Source organism: Cyprinodon tularosa, unplaced genomic scaffold, assembly GCF_016077235.1.
Source record: "Cyprinodon tularosa strain WSP-4 unplaced genomic scaffold, ASM1607723v1 ctg650, whole genome shotgun sequence".
Lineage (NCBI taxonomy): Eukaryota > Metazoa > Chordata > Actinopteri > Cyprinodontiformes > Cyprinodontidae > Cyprinodon > Cyprinodon tularosa.
Window position 1 is genome coordinate 93,090 of NW_024039397.1, and position 13,195 is coordinate 106,284.

The following is a 13,195-nucleotide window of genomic DNA, read 5'->3' on the forward strand; positions in this document are numbered from 1 at the left end:
GTTATTGCCTGGCCACCCTTATTAAAAATTCTGGCTACGCCTCTGAGAGTTAGGCTGTAAAATGGGTTAGAAACTACGTGGATGGAGAGTACCCACAAGGATAGAGAAACGTGATCGGATGTGTGTGTTTGAGAAGAACTAGTTTCCCCTTTTGATCAAAATGACTGTCAAAGGAACTTTTTAATCCTATTCTGATTAAGTGAGAACCTACGGAAGAGGGAAAAAATTAACTGATTTTTAAATTTTTATTTCAGTTTAGTATGGGAATAAAGTCAGAATTCTGACTTTAATCTCAGAATTCTGACTTTAATCTCAGAACTCTGACTTTAATCTCAGAATTCTCACTTTAATCTCAAAATTCTGACTTTTTTATTGTCAGAATTCAGAGAAAAAAGTCAGAATTCAGAGATTAAAGTCAGAATTATGACTTTTGTCCCCATACTAAACTGATATAAAATTTAAAAATCGGTTAACTTTTTTTTTTTTTTTTTTTTTTCAGTGGCCCTAATCCTCTTCCGTAGAGAACCACCTGTGGTCCATCAGAAGAACATTTCATACAGTTCCCTCCTCCCTCCTCTCTCCTGCTTTTATTTCTAAGACTCCTCCCTCTCGTGCCCGCGCATTAAGTGTGCGCATCTTGAAGCTTTTCTCTGTAGCTGCGTGAAGCTGACACCCAACCCACGTCAAAGAACTCTGCAAATAGACTGAATGGTTAGTGCAACGTTAGTGCAGATTTGTGCAGAAAAAAATATCGTTTGTGCTACTTTTGTTTAAGAGATATTAAAGATTATTTTTTAGGTCATCCAGAGGTCACCATCCCCCCATTAAACTCCAATTTGAACCAAAGTGGTCTCGTTTTTTAGTGCTTCGTTTGTGCTGATTTGTGCAGTTAAAACGGTCATTTGTGCTATTTTACTTTTAAAGATATAATCATTTTAATTTTTGGCTGATGACGTCACCATCCCCCCATCAAGCTCCGATTTGATCCAAAGTGGTCTCATTTTTTAGTGCTTCGTTTGTGCTGATTTGTGCAGTTAAAACAAACATTTGTGCTGCTTTACTTTTTAAGATATAATTATTTTAATTTTTTTGGCTGATGACATCACCATCCCCCCATCAAGCTCCGATTTGATCCAAAGTGGTCTCATTTTTTAGTGCTTCGTTTGTGCTGATTTGTGCAGTTAAAACGGTCATTTGTGCTGCTTTACTTTTTAAGATATAATTATTTTAATTTTTTTGGCTGATGACATCACCATCCCCCCATCAAGCTCCGATTTGATCCAAAGTGGTCTCATTTTTTAGTGCTTCGTTTGTGCTGATTTGTGCAGTTAAAACGGTCATTTGTGCTGCTTTACTTTTTAAGATATAATTATTTTAATTTTTTTGGCTGATGACATCACCATCCCCCCATCAAGCTCCGATTTGATCCAAAGTGGTCTCATTTTTTAGTGCTTCGTTTGTGCTGATTTGTGCAGTTAAAACGGTCATTTGTGCTGCTTTACTTTTTAAGATATAATTATTTTAATTTTTTTGGCTGATGACATCACCATCCCCCCATCAAGCTCCGATTTGATCCAAAGTGGTCTCATTTTTTAGTGCTTCGTTTGTGCTGATTTGTGCAGTTAAAACCGACATTTGTGCTGCTTTACTTTTTAAGATATAATCATTTTAATTTTTTTGGCTGACATCACCATCCCCCCATCAAGCTCCGATTTGATCCAAAGTGGTCTCATTTTTTAGTGCTTCGTTTGTGCTGATTTGTGCAGTTAAAACCGACATTTGTGCTGCTTTACTTTTTAAGATATAATCATTTTAATTTTTTTGGCTGATGACATCACCATCCCCCCATCAAGCTCCGATTTGATCCAAAGTGGTCTCATTTTTTAGTGCTTCATTTGTGCTGATTTGTGCAGTTAAAACCGACATTTGTGCTGCTTGCATGTCCGATTCAAACTATATTCTCTATACTTGCAGGTGATGATCACAACCGACTACATTTATTACACATCTACAACTGCTGTTTTTGTTTCAGGCCGCTTTTTATCCTGTAAATTCTTGTCAGTAATTTAGTCTGGGACAAAAGTAAATTATATCTCACTGCCAACACTGGAAAGAAGGGAAGTCTTTTTAAAATGTTTCTACTGATAAATCAGTGTCTTTATTATGAAGATTACCGAGCCTGTTTGTCCCCTTCTTATTAGATTATTTATATATTCATGCTAATTGGCAAAGATCTCTAGGGAAACGTGTTTTTATTGTTATTTTATTATTATTATTTTTTGTACTTTCCACTGTTATAAGAATACTTATTTTATACAGTGGCTTGGTTGCCCCATGCTGGAAAGGAAAGTAGTTATTCTAAAGTAGCAGACCCGTCAGACAGGGCTTTGAGTCGCTGTAATGTGCCATATTGGACGGACTCGCTGACACAGCGCACTTTTTCACCCTCACCCCCCTCCTCTGTCTGTCAGGCTGAAGATGGTGGCAGGCGGCTAATTCCAACTTCGGACTGCTTTGTTTTTCTTCCTGCGAAGCGCACTTCATTGTTGAGCGGCCGTCTATCGCGCACGTCTCCACGGTCACCTGTTCTGCTCCACAGGTAGGACAAGCTGCTCTCAGCCACACATCAAACTGTTGCTACATTAAATCACAGACACACGGGAGAATGGACTATTATTAGGGCTGTTATCCGCTGTAACAGTGGCATCTGTCGAAACAAAAGCTTAAAAAGAAGGAGAACAACTTATTTGGGCATCACATCCGCTGACATGAGGTATAGGTGTGTACCGATATGTAAACTTGGATGATCAACCTGTCACCTTCACATAAGCTGCTAGTCGGCTATTGTGTGCATCAGCTGTTCCCATTGAAATGCCATCGGCGTCCTACGGTGAGCTCTGGGCCACTTGGATTATCTGCTTTGTTTTATTTAGATGTGCACTGGCCGTGACCTTCATTACACGCAGAAAAATAAAATCCCGTCACAATTCATTTATTCAAAGTGGAAAATATATTGCAGTATAGTTTCTATATAAAAGCGACGCTGCAGGAAAATATATTTCCAACTTGCACTTTGATGGAATGTGAGCGCATCAAAACATTAGATGCTCTAAATCAAACTGGCAGCTTTCATGTAATGTTTATAACTCGATTCTCACAGGTCTTCATGTCATCATCCGTGGCTCAGCATCCATGCACACTGTGCAAAGAGCATCAAACAGCCCGTTTCTCCCTGCTTTGGTGAACATGGTGCTAAAAATATTCCCCTCTGATTTGTTCAACCAGCCAGGCTGTCTGCCTTTGTCTTGTCTTCTGGTTTGAACTGCTTAATAGATCATGAGTTGTGCAATGCCAGGTGTAAAGAAGTCAAATCAGGGTACTCCTCCTGGATTTTAATATTCTAGGGCAATTAATCTTAATTTTATTTCGGTGTGTTTAGTCTTTATTAATTAATTCTAGGTATGGGTCAAGTTCAAACAGCAAAAAAAAGAAACATCATCAGTTTTTATCTTTGTCTTAGCATAATGCTTGTTTGCTTTTCATATAATGTTGATACTTTATTTGCTTAATTTAACTTTCTTTTTTATTACTTCTGTCATACAAGATTCTTATAAAAGAATATATAACATGATTTAGAAAGAATACAGTCAGCATACTGTAGAAATAAAACATTGATTACCTTTAATAGAAAAGGTAAAAAATAAATAAATCCTAGAACTGAATGAGTTTTCCCAACATGAAAATGCTATATTAAAAAAAAATGAAACATTACTCACCTTTTATGACATAATTTTTTTAAAGCTTGATGGTGGTTGTTCAGCATCTGTTAATGTTTATTATATATGGTATGACATATTTGATGTTTGTTTTTTTTGTCTTTCTACATACCTAACTCTCTCCTGCACAACCAGGCTCAGTGTGAGCGGCCATCTGCTGAGGCCGACTGGGGTTCAAGGAGACAGAAGCAGACATAGAAAAAGAAGCATAGATACAAAAGGCAGCTGTAAAAGGCGGCCCGGTCCAGGAAACACACAGCCAGGCAGACGAGCTCCGAGCCAGCTCCAATGTCAAAGGATAAAGAGAGCACATCCAGTTAGTCACAGTCAAAAAAACAGGACTACACTGAAAAACAGTCCTTTAGACCTGTTTTTCTGCTAATAGTCTCTCCATCCATCCATCCATCCATCCATCCATCCATCCATCCTCCCCTACTTATTCCATCAGGATGGCGGTGGGGCTGGTGCAGTCTATGATGAGAGGCGGGGTAAACCCTGGAGAGGTCGCCAGTCTTTCACAGCTAACAGTCCCTCATTGTTTCCAAATGACACAATGAAATATACCTTTGTAAAGAAACTTTGTACTCACCAAAAAAACCTTATCAATGCAATGAAAATGGGTTCATTGCTCAATAAAAATATGATTGTCTGCTTTGAAGCCAGTAATTACTTTGGATAAAGAAGATCTAAGTTAACTCTCGACTAACACAAGGACATGCTGTTTCCAATAGAACTTCTGTCAACACATTGGTATTTGTATATATATCTTTTTATTCTTATTATTTTTATATACATCTTTTAACGGTCATAATGTTCTATTGATGTTTGTAAAATGTGCAAACTCAAGAAAAGTGCTTCTACAGACACACATCCTAGTGGTCAAATCAGAGTTAACAGCATATAGCAAAGAACAGGAAGTAGGGAGTTTTCACCTAAACAAGCTTCTGCTTAAAAAAACAAACCTGCAAATTCAGCAGATTTGCTTCTTTCAGTTGAGGATTCGAAATTAATCTTTTGTAGTAAACCTCTTGCACACAACTAAATTGTTGGCAACCATTGGGAGCCACACTTTCAAAATTTATCAAAAGGTTTGAAATCACACAAACGTCCATCAGTGTTCTTTTATGACTTTAAGAGTAAGATAAGTAAAATATTTTAAAAGTGTTAGGTGTAAAAAGTTTTTTAATTATCCTGCTTATGAAAAAAGAAAACATTCAGCCTCATGTTATCTGTTATAAAGGTATATAGAGCAAAAAATATAGAATAGAATAGAATAGCTTCATTGTCCCACAATGGAAATATTTGGGAATTACACTGACAAAAATAAATAGATGGGACAAAACCAAAGCACCCAAAAATAAATAATAAGCATAAAAAGCAAAATAAAAGTTTCAAAGCAGACGAGAATGAACCAGGGAGGGAAGAAATAGAGTAGAAAACCTGAGAAATACAAAAAAACGCCTGTTTTCAGTTATATTTATTTATCAAGGAAGTAGAAGCTTTCCAAATCAAGCTGGCCAATGTGGTGAAGTTGTTAGATTATGAATTGTGGATATCCTGAGTCAAAGTCCAGACTTGTATCTTATCAACATACCATGGCATAACCTTAAAGTTTATAGTGAAAAAAAAACTTCAATGTGGCTAAATTAACGCATGCTAAAGAGATTAAGATGACAAAACTCATTCATAGCAATGTAAAAGTACTGTGCAAACGCTTGATTGCAGTTTTTTTTTTTTTTTTTTTTATTATTCAAACATTACAGTAAATTTACCCTTACAGTAAATCTGTAAGGATAAATAAATGTTATATATATATATATATATATATATATATATATAGCACATTTCTAAGCTAAAAAAACAAAATCAAAATAGCCATTAACATTAAGACTTGAGTAAAATCAACAATAAATATTGCTGATATATATTTTTTAAAGAACTCAAAGTTTCCAGGTACCCGTTAAATGTGTAAAAACTTAAATAGCAAAGGAAGCTTTTTTTTTTGCAGTGGAGGGAGAAACAGTGTGAAAGTGGATCCAGATATTTTCTAACATCACATCTGGTGATTTAAACAGCTGGTAAACAGCAACACAGAATAAGGAAAGACTCGTCTCATCCAAACCCAAAGTGATATTTGGGTTTACAGATCAAAACCTAAACAAACAGCCCCCCCCCCCCCCCCCCCCCAGGCAGCCTGCTGTTTTCTGTCACCCTTGGGTGAATCATCTGACTTCCTCTGGCCCTGCATCCTGCTCTTTCTTAGAAATCAGACCACATGTCACCACGTCTTAAGACAGATGAGGGCAGACAGACGATGACCTGCCCTGGCGCCTGAGCCTCCTCCTCACATCCATTCTGATTGTGGAGGAGCACAAGTGAGAGTGTGACTTATTGCTCAGCTTGTTATTACCCAGCAAGTCACCAGCGCCACTCATACTTCCTCTATGTACAAGGAGCAAAGGTTGCCTCTATTATTATCAGTAAACAAGTTACTTCCCTATCTGTAAATCTAGTTCAATGCTTATCGGCTTTGTTCTTGCTTAGCAGCTTATCTTTATTACTTTCAATGTCTAAAAGCCTTCAGCTGATCCAAAATGCTGCAGCCAGAGTTCTGATGAAAATGAAAAAGGGAGATCATATCTCTCCTATCCTGGCTTCTTTTCATTGGCTTCCTGTTAAATCCAGAATATAATTTAAAATCCTCCTTCTCACATATAAAGCCTTAAAGGTACACTATGCAACCGGTGTTGATTTTCCAGCGAGGCTCCCCCCAGAGGGCGAAAGTAAAAGTGCACTGTCGTAAATATGCACAGCTGTTCTCCTGGTTTCTCCGTCAAGCCGGGTGCGGTTGTTTTGAGCTTAGCAGACAGGCGAACGCAGCTGGCGCGACAGAAGCAGCGAGTTTACATGCAAAGTCAATGGTTGACGCGCGTCAAGGCACAGCAAAAGGTCCCACGGCGCGTTTTGAGCAGCAGGCGCAGCGCGTCTGAGCAGCTGAAGCAGTGCGTCGGGCGCGTTTAAGCATCTGACGCGTGTGATGGAAAAATTTAATTTTTGCTGCTCGATGCGCCGCGTCAACCATTCAGAGAAGCTGATCTGGGAGCTGGCAGGGAGAGAGACACAGCACTGATGATCAGAGCGCTATGATCACTCCTTTCAAACAGTTTATTGACGCCTAAATTAACTTAAAATGCAGAAATCTGCCTGCAGAATATGTTCGCTTTTATTATCCTGCTGCCTGCAGTTTGGATTATTTAGATGAAAAACACCTACCAGCTGCCGCCGTGAACCGCGAGGAGGCGACCCAGCCAGAGGCTGCTGATGAAGGGATTCCTACTGTCGGCGCACCGCTGCTATGTGGGGGTCTGAATGGCTCCGACAGAAAAAATATTGGAAGGCAGGATTGTAATCTGGAGGAACTGACTGTACTGATGAAGTTTTCAGGTGGATTTTCTCACTTAAAAACGTATTAAAACTACTTTATTCCCACTGATCACAGCAAATATAGCTGCAAGGCAGAGAAAGGATAGTGAAGCTCCGCCCAACGCGGGTCAGACACACTTTTGCACCGCGCGGCTGAAGCAGCTTTGCTGCTCTGGTGCGCAGATGTCAGAACTAACTGATACAAGCAGCAAAAATGAAGCAGCAGACGCAATTTTGCTGCTTTTGCTGCGTCCGGTGTGAAAGCAGCGCTGCACATAGATCGCCACTGTGCTAGCAACGAGCATGCTTTTAACTGGGGGCGTGTAGCAGTTCTCGCAGTAAAGCAAGACCGACTCTCGCGAGACTTTTGAGCCTGTGGGTGCGGGTCGGTGCTCCTGCAATTGCAAGTGCGGTTTTTCCCCCACAGACCACCAGGGCGGCCGAGAATACCTTTGTTCAACCTGAAATGACTCATTTAATCATCCAAAACGTTATGGAACACATTAATTAACTGAAAAATGTTGCATAGTGTGCTGTGCCTTAAATGGCCAAGCTCCATCTGATATCAGAGATGTGATTGTTCCTTATGTTCCTAACAGAGCACTTCGCTCTCAATCTGCAGGTTTACTAGTGGTTACTAGAATTTCTAAAAGTAGAATGGGAGGCAGATCTTTTAGTTATCAGGCTCCTCTCCTGTGGAACCAGCAACCAGTTTTAGTCCGTGAGGCAGACACCCTGTCTACTTTTAAGGCTAGGCTTAAAACTTTCCTTTTTAATAAAGCTTATAATTAGAGTGGCTCAGGTTATCCTGAGCTATCTCTATAGTTATGCTGCTATAGGCTTAGACTGCTGGAGGACATAGGGACCCCCATTTCATCATTCTGCTTCATTCTATCTCTATTCTCCCACTCTGCAGAATCTGTTAGTTCAATCTCTAACGTTCTGCTCTCTCTGCTTTTTCTCATTGTAGCTTCATCTGGTCTGTTCCTGTTTGGCTGTGACTCCATCCTGGAGAGAAATATCAGCTGTGCTGCTGTCATCAACACCTTTGTTTATAGATGTTGGAGATCGGCCTGTTTTCCAGTGTAGTCCTGTTTCTCTGACTGTGACTGGCTGGATGTGCTCTCTTCATCCTCTGACATGGGAGCTGGCTCGGAGCTCGTCTGCCTGGCTGTGTTTCCTGGATGGGGCCGCCTTTTACAGCTGCTTTTTGTATCTCTGCTTCTGTCTCCTTGAACCCCAGTCTGCCTCAGCAGATGGCCGCTCACACTGAGCCTGGTTCTGCTGGAGGTTGCTTCCTGTTAAAAGGGAGTTTTTCCTCTCCACTGTCGCGATTGTCTTTGAGTCAATAAGTTGATGCAATCAACTGATTCTCCTAAGATAGAAAACTTTGAATCAATCTGACTGTATGATCTGGTTGAACTGTAGTAACTGAAGTGCCTTGAGATGACATGCTTGTGAATTGGCGCTATAGAAATAAACTGAATTGGATTGAATTTAGTTTAAAGCGATTTCACTTCCCATCCAGGAGGGTTTTTTAATTCAAAATATCAGAATTAGCGTTGAGTTTTAAGCTTTATATAGTGGTGCGAAAACAATGCCTTGTTTTTGCTTAGAAAAGATGCAAATTGAACTGGAAGAACAGGTCGCCCCTTTGGAATGTGGAATCGTTTGGGTCCTTTGTTAGCCTGCAATACCTGATACTGGTCTGTGCCTCTGTTAAATAATGTAAACATTATTTGATGACTGCATGTAATAATCAAATTGTGCCCCTCATCTGCTTTTTATGTGAAGCACTCAGATTTAACATCCAGCCATGCATCTTACAACCATGACAATATCAACATGTCTCAGATTAATACAGCAACTGTCAGTGATTCAGTCAAAGTAGTCATTGTAAATGATTCTTTAGTTTTAATTCAAGCTTTGCTCTTCATCATTGTATTTTGTTTTGATTAATTTAAAGTGGATAAAGTAACCTGTTTATTTTGTATTGGATTAAATAGTCTTGCTATGGAGCAGTTTGTGTATTTAATTCAATTCATTTCAGTTTTTGTGAATAGCGCCAATTCACAACACACATCATCGCAGGGCTCCTAACAAAGGAAATGCTGTCAAACTGGAAAACCAGTTGATTGCATCCAGTCATTGACTTGGTAATTGAGACAATTCTTCCTGCTGGCGTCTCCAATGTCTCACCATTGACTCGTTGATTCCAACGTTTGTTTTCCATAATGAGGGTGTCACACAACTGTCTTGCGCTCGCAATGTCCGTCTTTCTCGGAGTCTGCTTCCGGAGGACTTCCGCATTCCCATGCGCGAGGCTTCGTGTGTTGAAGCAAATGTGACGTCAACATGGTGGATGGTAAAATCCATAGATTTAGGTACCATATTACCAGAGTGGCCGTTAGCTGTAAAAATAGATAAGCCGCATTGTTATATAAGCCGCAAGGTCGAAAAATGGTTGAAAAATGGGGAAAAAGTCACGGCTTATAGTGCGAAAATTACAGTAAACAAAGGTGTTGATGGCATCAGCACAGCTGATGTTTCTCTACAGGATGGTGTCACAGTGAGACAGGAACTGATCAGATGAAGCTACTATGATGAGAAAAAACAGAGAGAGCAGAGAAAATTATGAGTGGAACTTGGCAAAACAGCAGAATGGGAGAATAAATCTTAAAAGTAGACAGGGCGTCTGCCTCATGTACCAAAACTGGTAGTTGGTTTCACAGAAGAGGAGCCCGATGACTAAAAGATCTGCCTTCCAGTATTACAATTGACCAAGTTTTGTTTTTTTTCCTGACTCCTTTCATACACCTCAGCATTTAGAACACACACATACAGATACTCCCATCCTATCAATTTGTGCCTTTTAGCTTGAAGCACAAATGATTGTTGATGTCATTTTTCTTAGCCTACCCAATCAAATTACTTTTGAAAGTGATCAAATTGAGCTTTTTATTTCAAGTCTAACCTTCTCAATGATACCTGAAATTTAAATCTTACCGATTGTGAATTCTGATGATGAAAACTAGTGATTCATTTATTTTTTCATATTGACAATTGACCTATAAGAATGTAGACCAAAGCTTCAGCTTCTGAAAAGTCTGTTGCCCTTTTATTGCAGTGGCTGCCATTTGGCTTTTTTTCTTTCTGTCATTAAAACGTTTCAGTCTATTATATATCCACCGGACTGTTGAAGGTCATGAGAGGCAGTAGGTGTGTTATTCTAAATGCAGTAGGGAGGTGACAGTAGTAGGAGCAAAGGAGACCTTTTTTCCCAAAGAAGTTCTATAAGAATACTGTGACCCTGACCTTTTCTTGCCAGTTTTCCCAACGGCTCAACTTGATCACTGTCAGTGTTATATGACTGACCCCCAACCTCTCCTAACCTGACTCCGCCAGATGGATTTGCTCCGCATATCCATCTGGAAACCTTCCGTTGAAGTAATTTTGGGAAGGGGCGAAAATACTGGTTAGCTGATTGGCCTATGTTGGTGATAGACGGGCCAAATAAACCAATCAGATCAATGAAGCATATGACGTACTAACAGAGCGACGACGAAGAGGAGCCAATTGATAGATCAAACTCTTGCCGAAACCAGCCGGGAGAAGAGCAAAAACATCTTTTCCTCTGAGAAAAGCCTCCAGAGCAGTGTTTTGCTCTTCTTTCAGTGAAGAAATACTCTGTAATTCCGATAAAACTTGCTCGATAGCCACGCTAACGCTAGTTTCATCGGTTGAAGCCGCCATGTTCTTTAGCACTTCTCGTTGCGTCACACCTCAACCCGCCTCAAAGCCAACGCTGATTGGACGTTCGTTTGGTGAACGGCTCCAAATTTTCTTTAACGGAGAGTCTCCAGACTGATTAGCGAGTGAAACCTTGATCAGGATGGTCTCCTGAGGCTAAACCTCTCCAACACTCAGTGTAAAAAGATTGTGTTGTCAAAAACATCCCGCCTACTTCAAGCTGCCACACACTGATTAGACCAAAGAGAATAGTTTTTTTGTTTTCCTTTTTTTTTGACAAAGCCAAAGAGTTTGTCTTGATTTCCAAGACATTCAGCCGATAAACAGACCCCGTCCTCTTTACTGTATCTGTCCTATATAGAGAGACCCCAAAACAGTTAATCAGGCTTCAGCCTTTTAAAGGACTGATTTTGCTGACATACAGAGACGTTTAAACTGAATATATGGAAAATTTGCTGTGATGTCTTCTTTCCTAAAGTCACCAGCAAAAAAATTTAATAATACAGAAAATGGACCAAATGTAACCTGAGAGTGATTTGTTTTCTTTTGTTTATGTTTTTACATTTATATAGGCTACATTTGCTGAATGGTGATTTATGATTTTCCGTCTAAATACTTTTCAGTCAGTGTTAATCAAGGTTAAAATTATTTGATTATAACCTAAGGCTGTTTGGGCCAGGAAATATGACTTAAATATCCAATTAAACGCTTTTTAAAAAGTCTCACTTAACTTTAATAATAAAAATCACCAATGCTATACATTCCTGTCAAAACTAGCTTTAATTTCATTCATCCATTTTGGGAAGTGTTTTTTATTTAAAGGGAAATAAAATTCAAGCTGTGGAACGTGTCTGTTGAATAATTATGCTTCACAACAAAGAATAGAAATAAAAAAGATTGAGTGTGAGCAGTTAGATTGCATCAGAGCATCCGGCCATACAGTGTAAGAGGAAGCTACGTTTAGCGGCTTGTGTCCTGGATCTCATTCTTTTGGTCATGATCTATGAACATTTCATGACTCTAGGCGACTGTTATATGCTTTAAGTGGGTTTGTTGCCACACAGGAGGGAAAGGGAGTTACAGCTTGTGCAAAGATCCATGTACTTGAGCTAGAGGTGACTCCTTTTTTATACAGCAGTGGACTTTGGAAAAAAAATACCATTTAAGCCCATGAAAATAATTAAGCCCGGGAGCCAAATCTTTCTATACTTTTAAAGGAAATATTGAAATAAAACTTCAATTACAATTTTGTCCTGAAAAAAGTTACAAATTTGATTTTTGTCAAAAATCACCAACCTACTCCAGCACCCAGACAATTAAGCTGTATCTTGCTGCATCTTGAATTATAATCTTTAATTGTATCAATCCTCCTTTAGTCAATAATTTGTGATCACAACTTGCAACAGTCTTAATAGATAAAAACTGACCAACAAAATAAATATGAAAGGGAGTTTTTCCTCTGTATTGTCACTGCATGCATGCTTTCTGTGAGGGATTGCTGTAGAATCAGTGAATCAGTGACACGAAGGCAAATATATGTTCCTCCACATGCTCACCAAGGAGGAGCAATTCCTGACAATTGACTAAATGCAACAAGCTATATTTCCTTTCACAAAAAAACGTATGATATGGCTGAATTTTCTCAGTAAAGGGCATTGGGATAAGGGGTTGTGAATTGAGGCCAGGGGCGGATTTAGGAAATTTGGGGCCCTGGGCAAAGACAGGCAGCCGCACAGATCCACGTACTCTGAACTGAGAAGACAACACATAAAACAAGCCCATTATACAGATAGAGAAATGTTAATAGAATAGACATACATTATCTGTTCTAGGTTGTGTCCCTCTCTTCTTGTCCCTTTTCTTCTTGTTTTCCTCTCTATGTTTTGTACTCAGCTGACTTTTCATGCTGTCTCTAAAGGAATGAAAGATTTTTTCCAAGCACTAAGCTCACTTAGCTGATTGCTCCTTCCTGTGTTTCCAAAAAGGCCAAAGTAAATAACCCAGTCCTTCTTTTCACTGTAGACAAGCCATGATCTGCTTATTTGTTCTCCATTTTTCATTTGGATGAAATAATAGCTGCATGAATCATGACAGCAGACAAGATAGAGGAGAGCAGGAGGCGGGGTTACCAATCTACTTGCTCTGGAGAGCAGAGTTCGCTGCTTTTAGATGTTGTTGCCAAAGTCTCCACTAGCAGAAAAAAGTTGCTACATTTGGCACTAGGCACTTTTTTGAAGTGCTAGAGG

At 39.4% G+C, this 13,195-nt stretch overlaps 1 protein-coding gene across 1 annotated transcript in view; it reads left to right on the forward strand.

The window, feature by feature from the left end:
- Positions 1 to 2,372: 2,372 nt before the first annotated feature.
- Positions 2,373 to 13,195, forward strand: part of pkib (protein kinase (cAMP-dependent, catalytic) inhibitor beta) — a 56,562-nt gene continuing 45,739 nt past the window's right edge. Inside the window, exon 1 of the mRNA XM_038308952.1 lies at positions 2,373 to 2,599. The gene's annotated coding sequence lies outside the window, so the exon portion shown is untranslated. The remainder of the gene's footprint in view (positions 2,600 to 13,195) is intronic.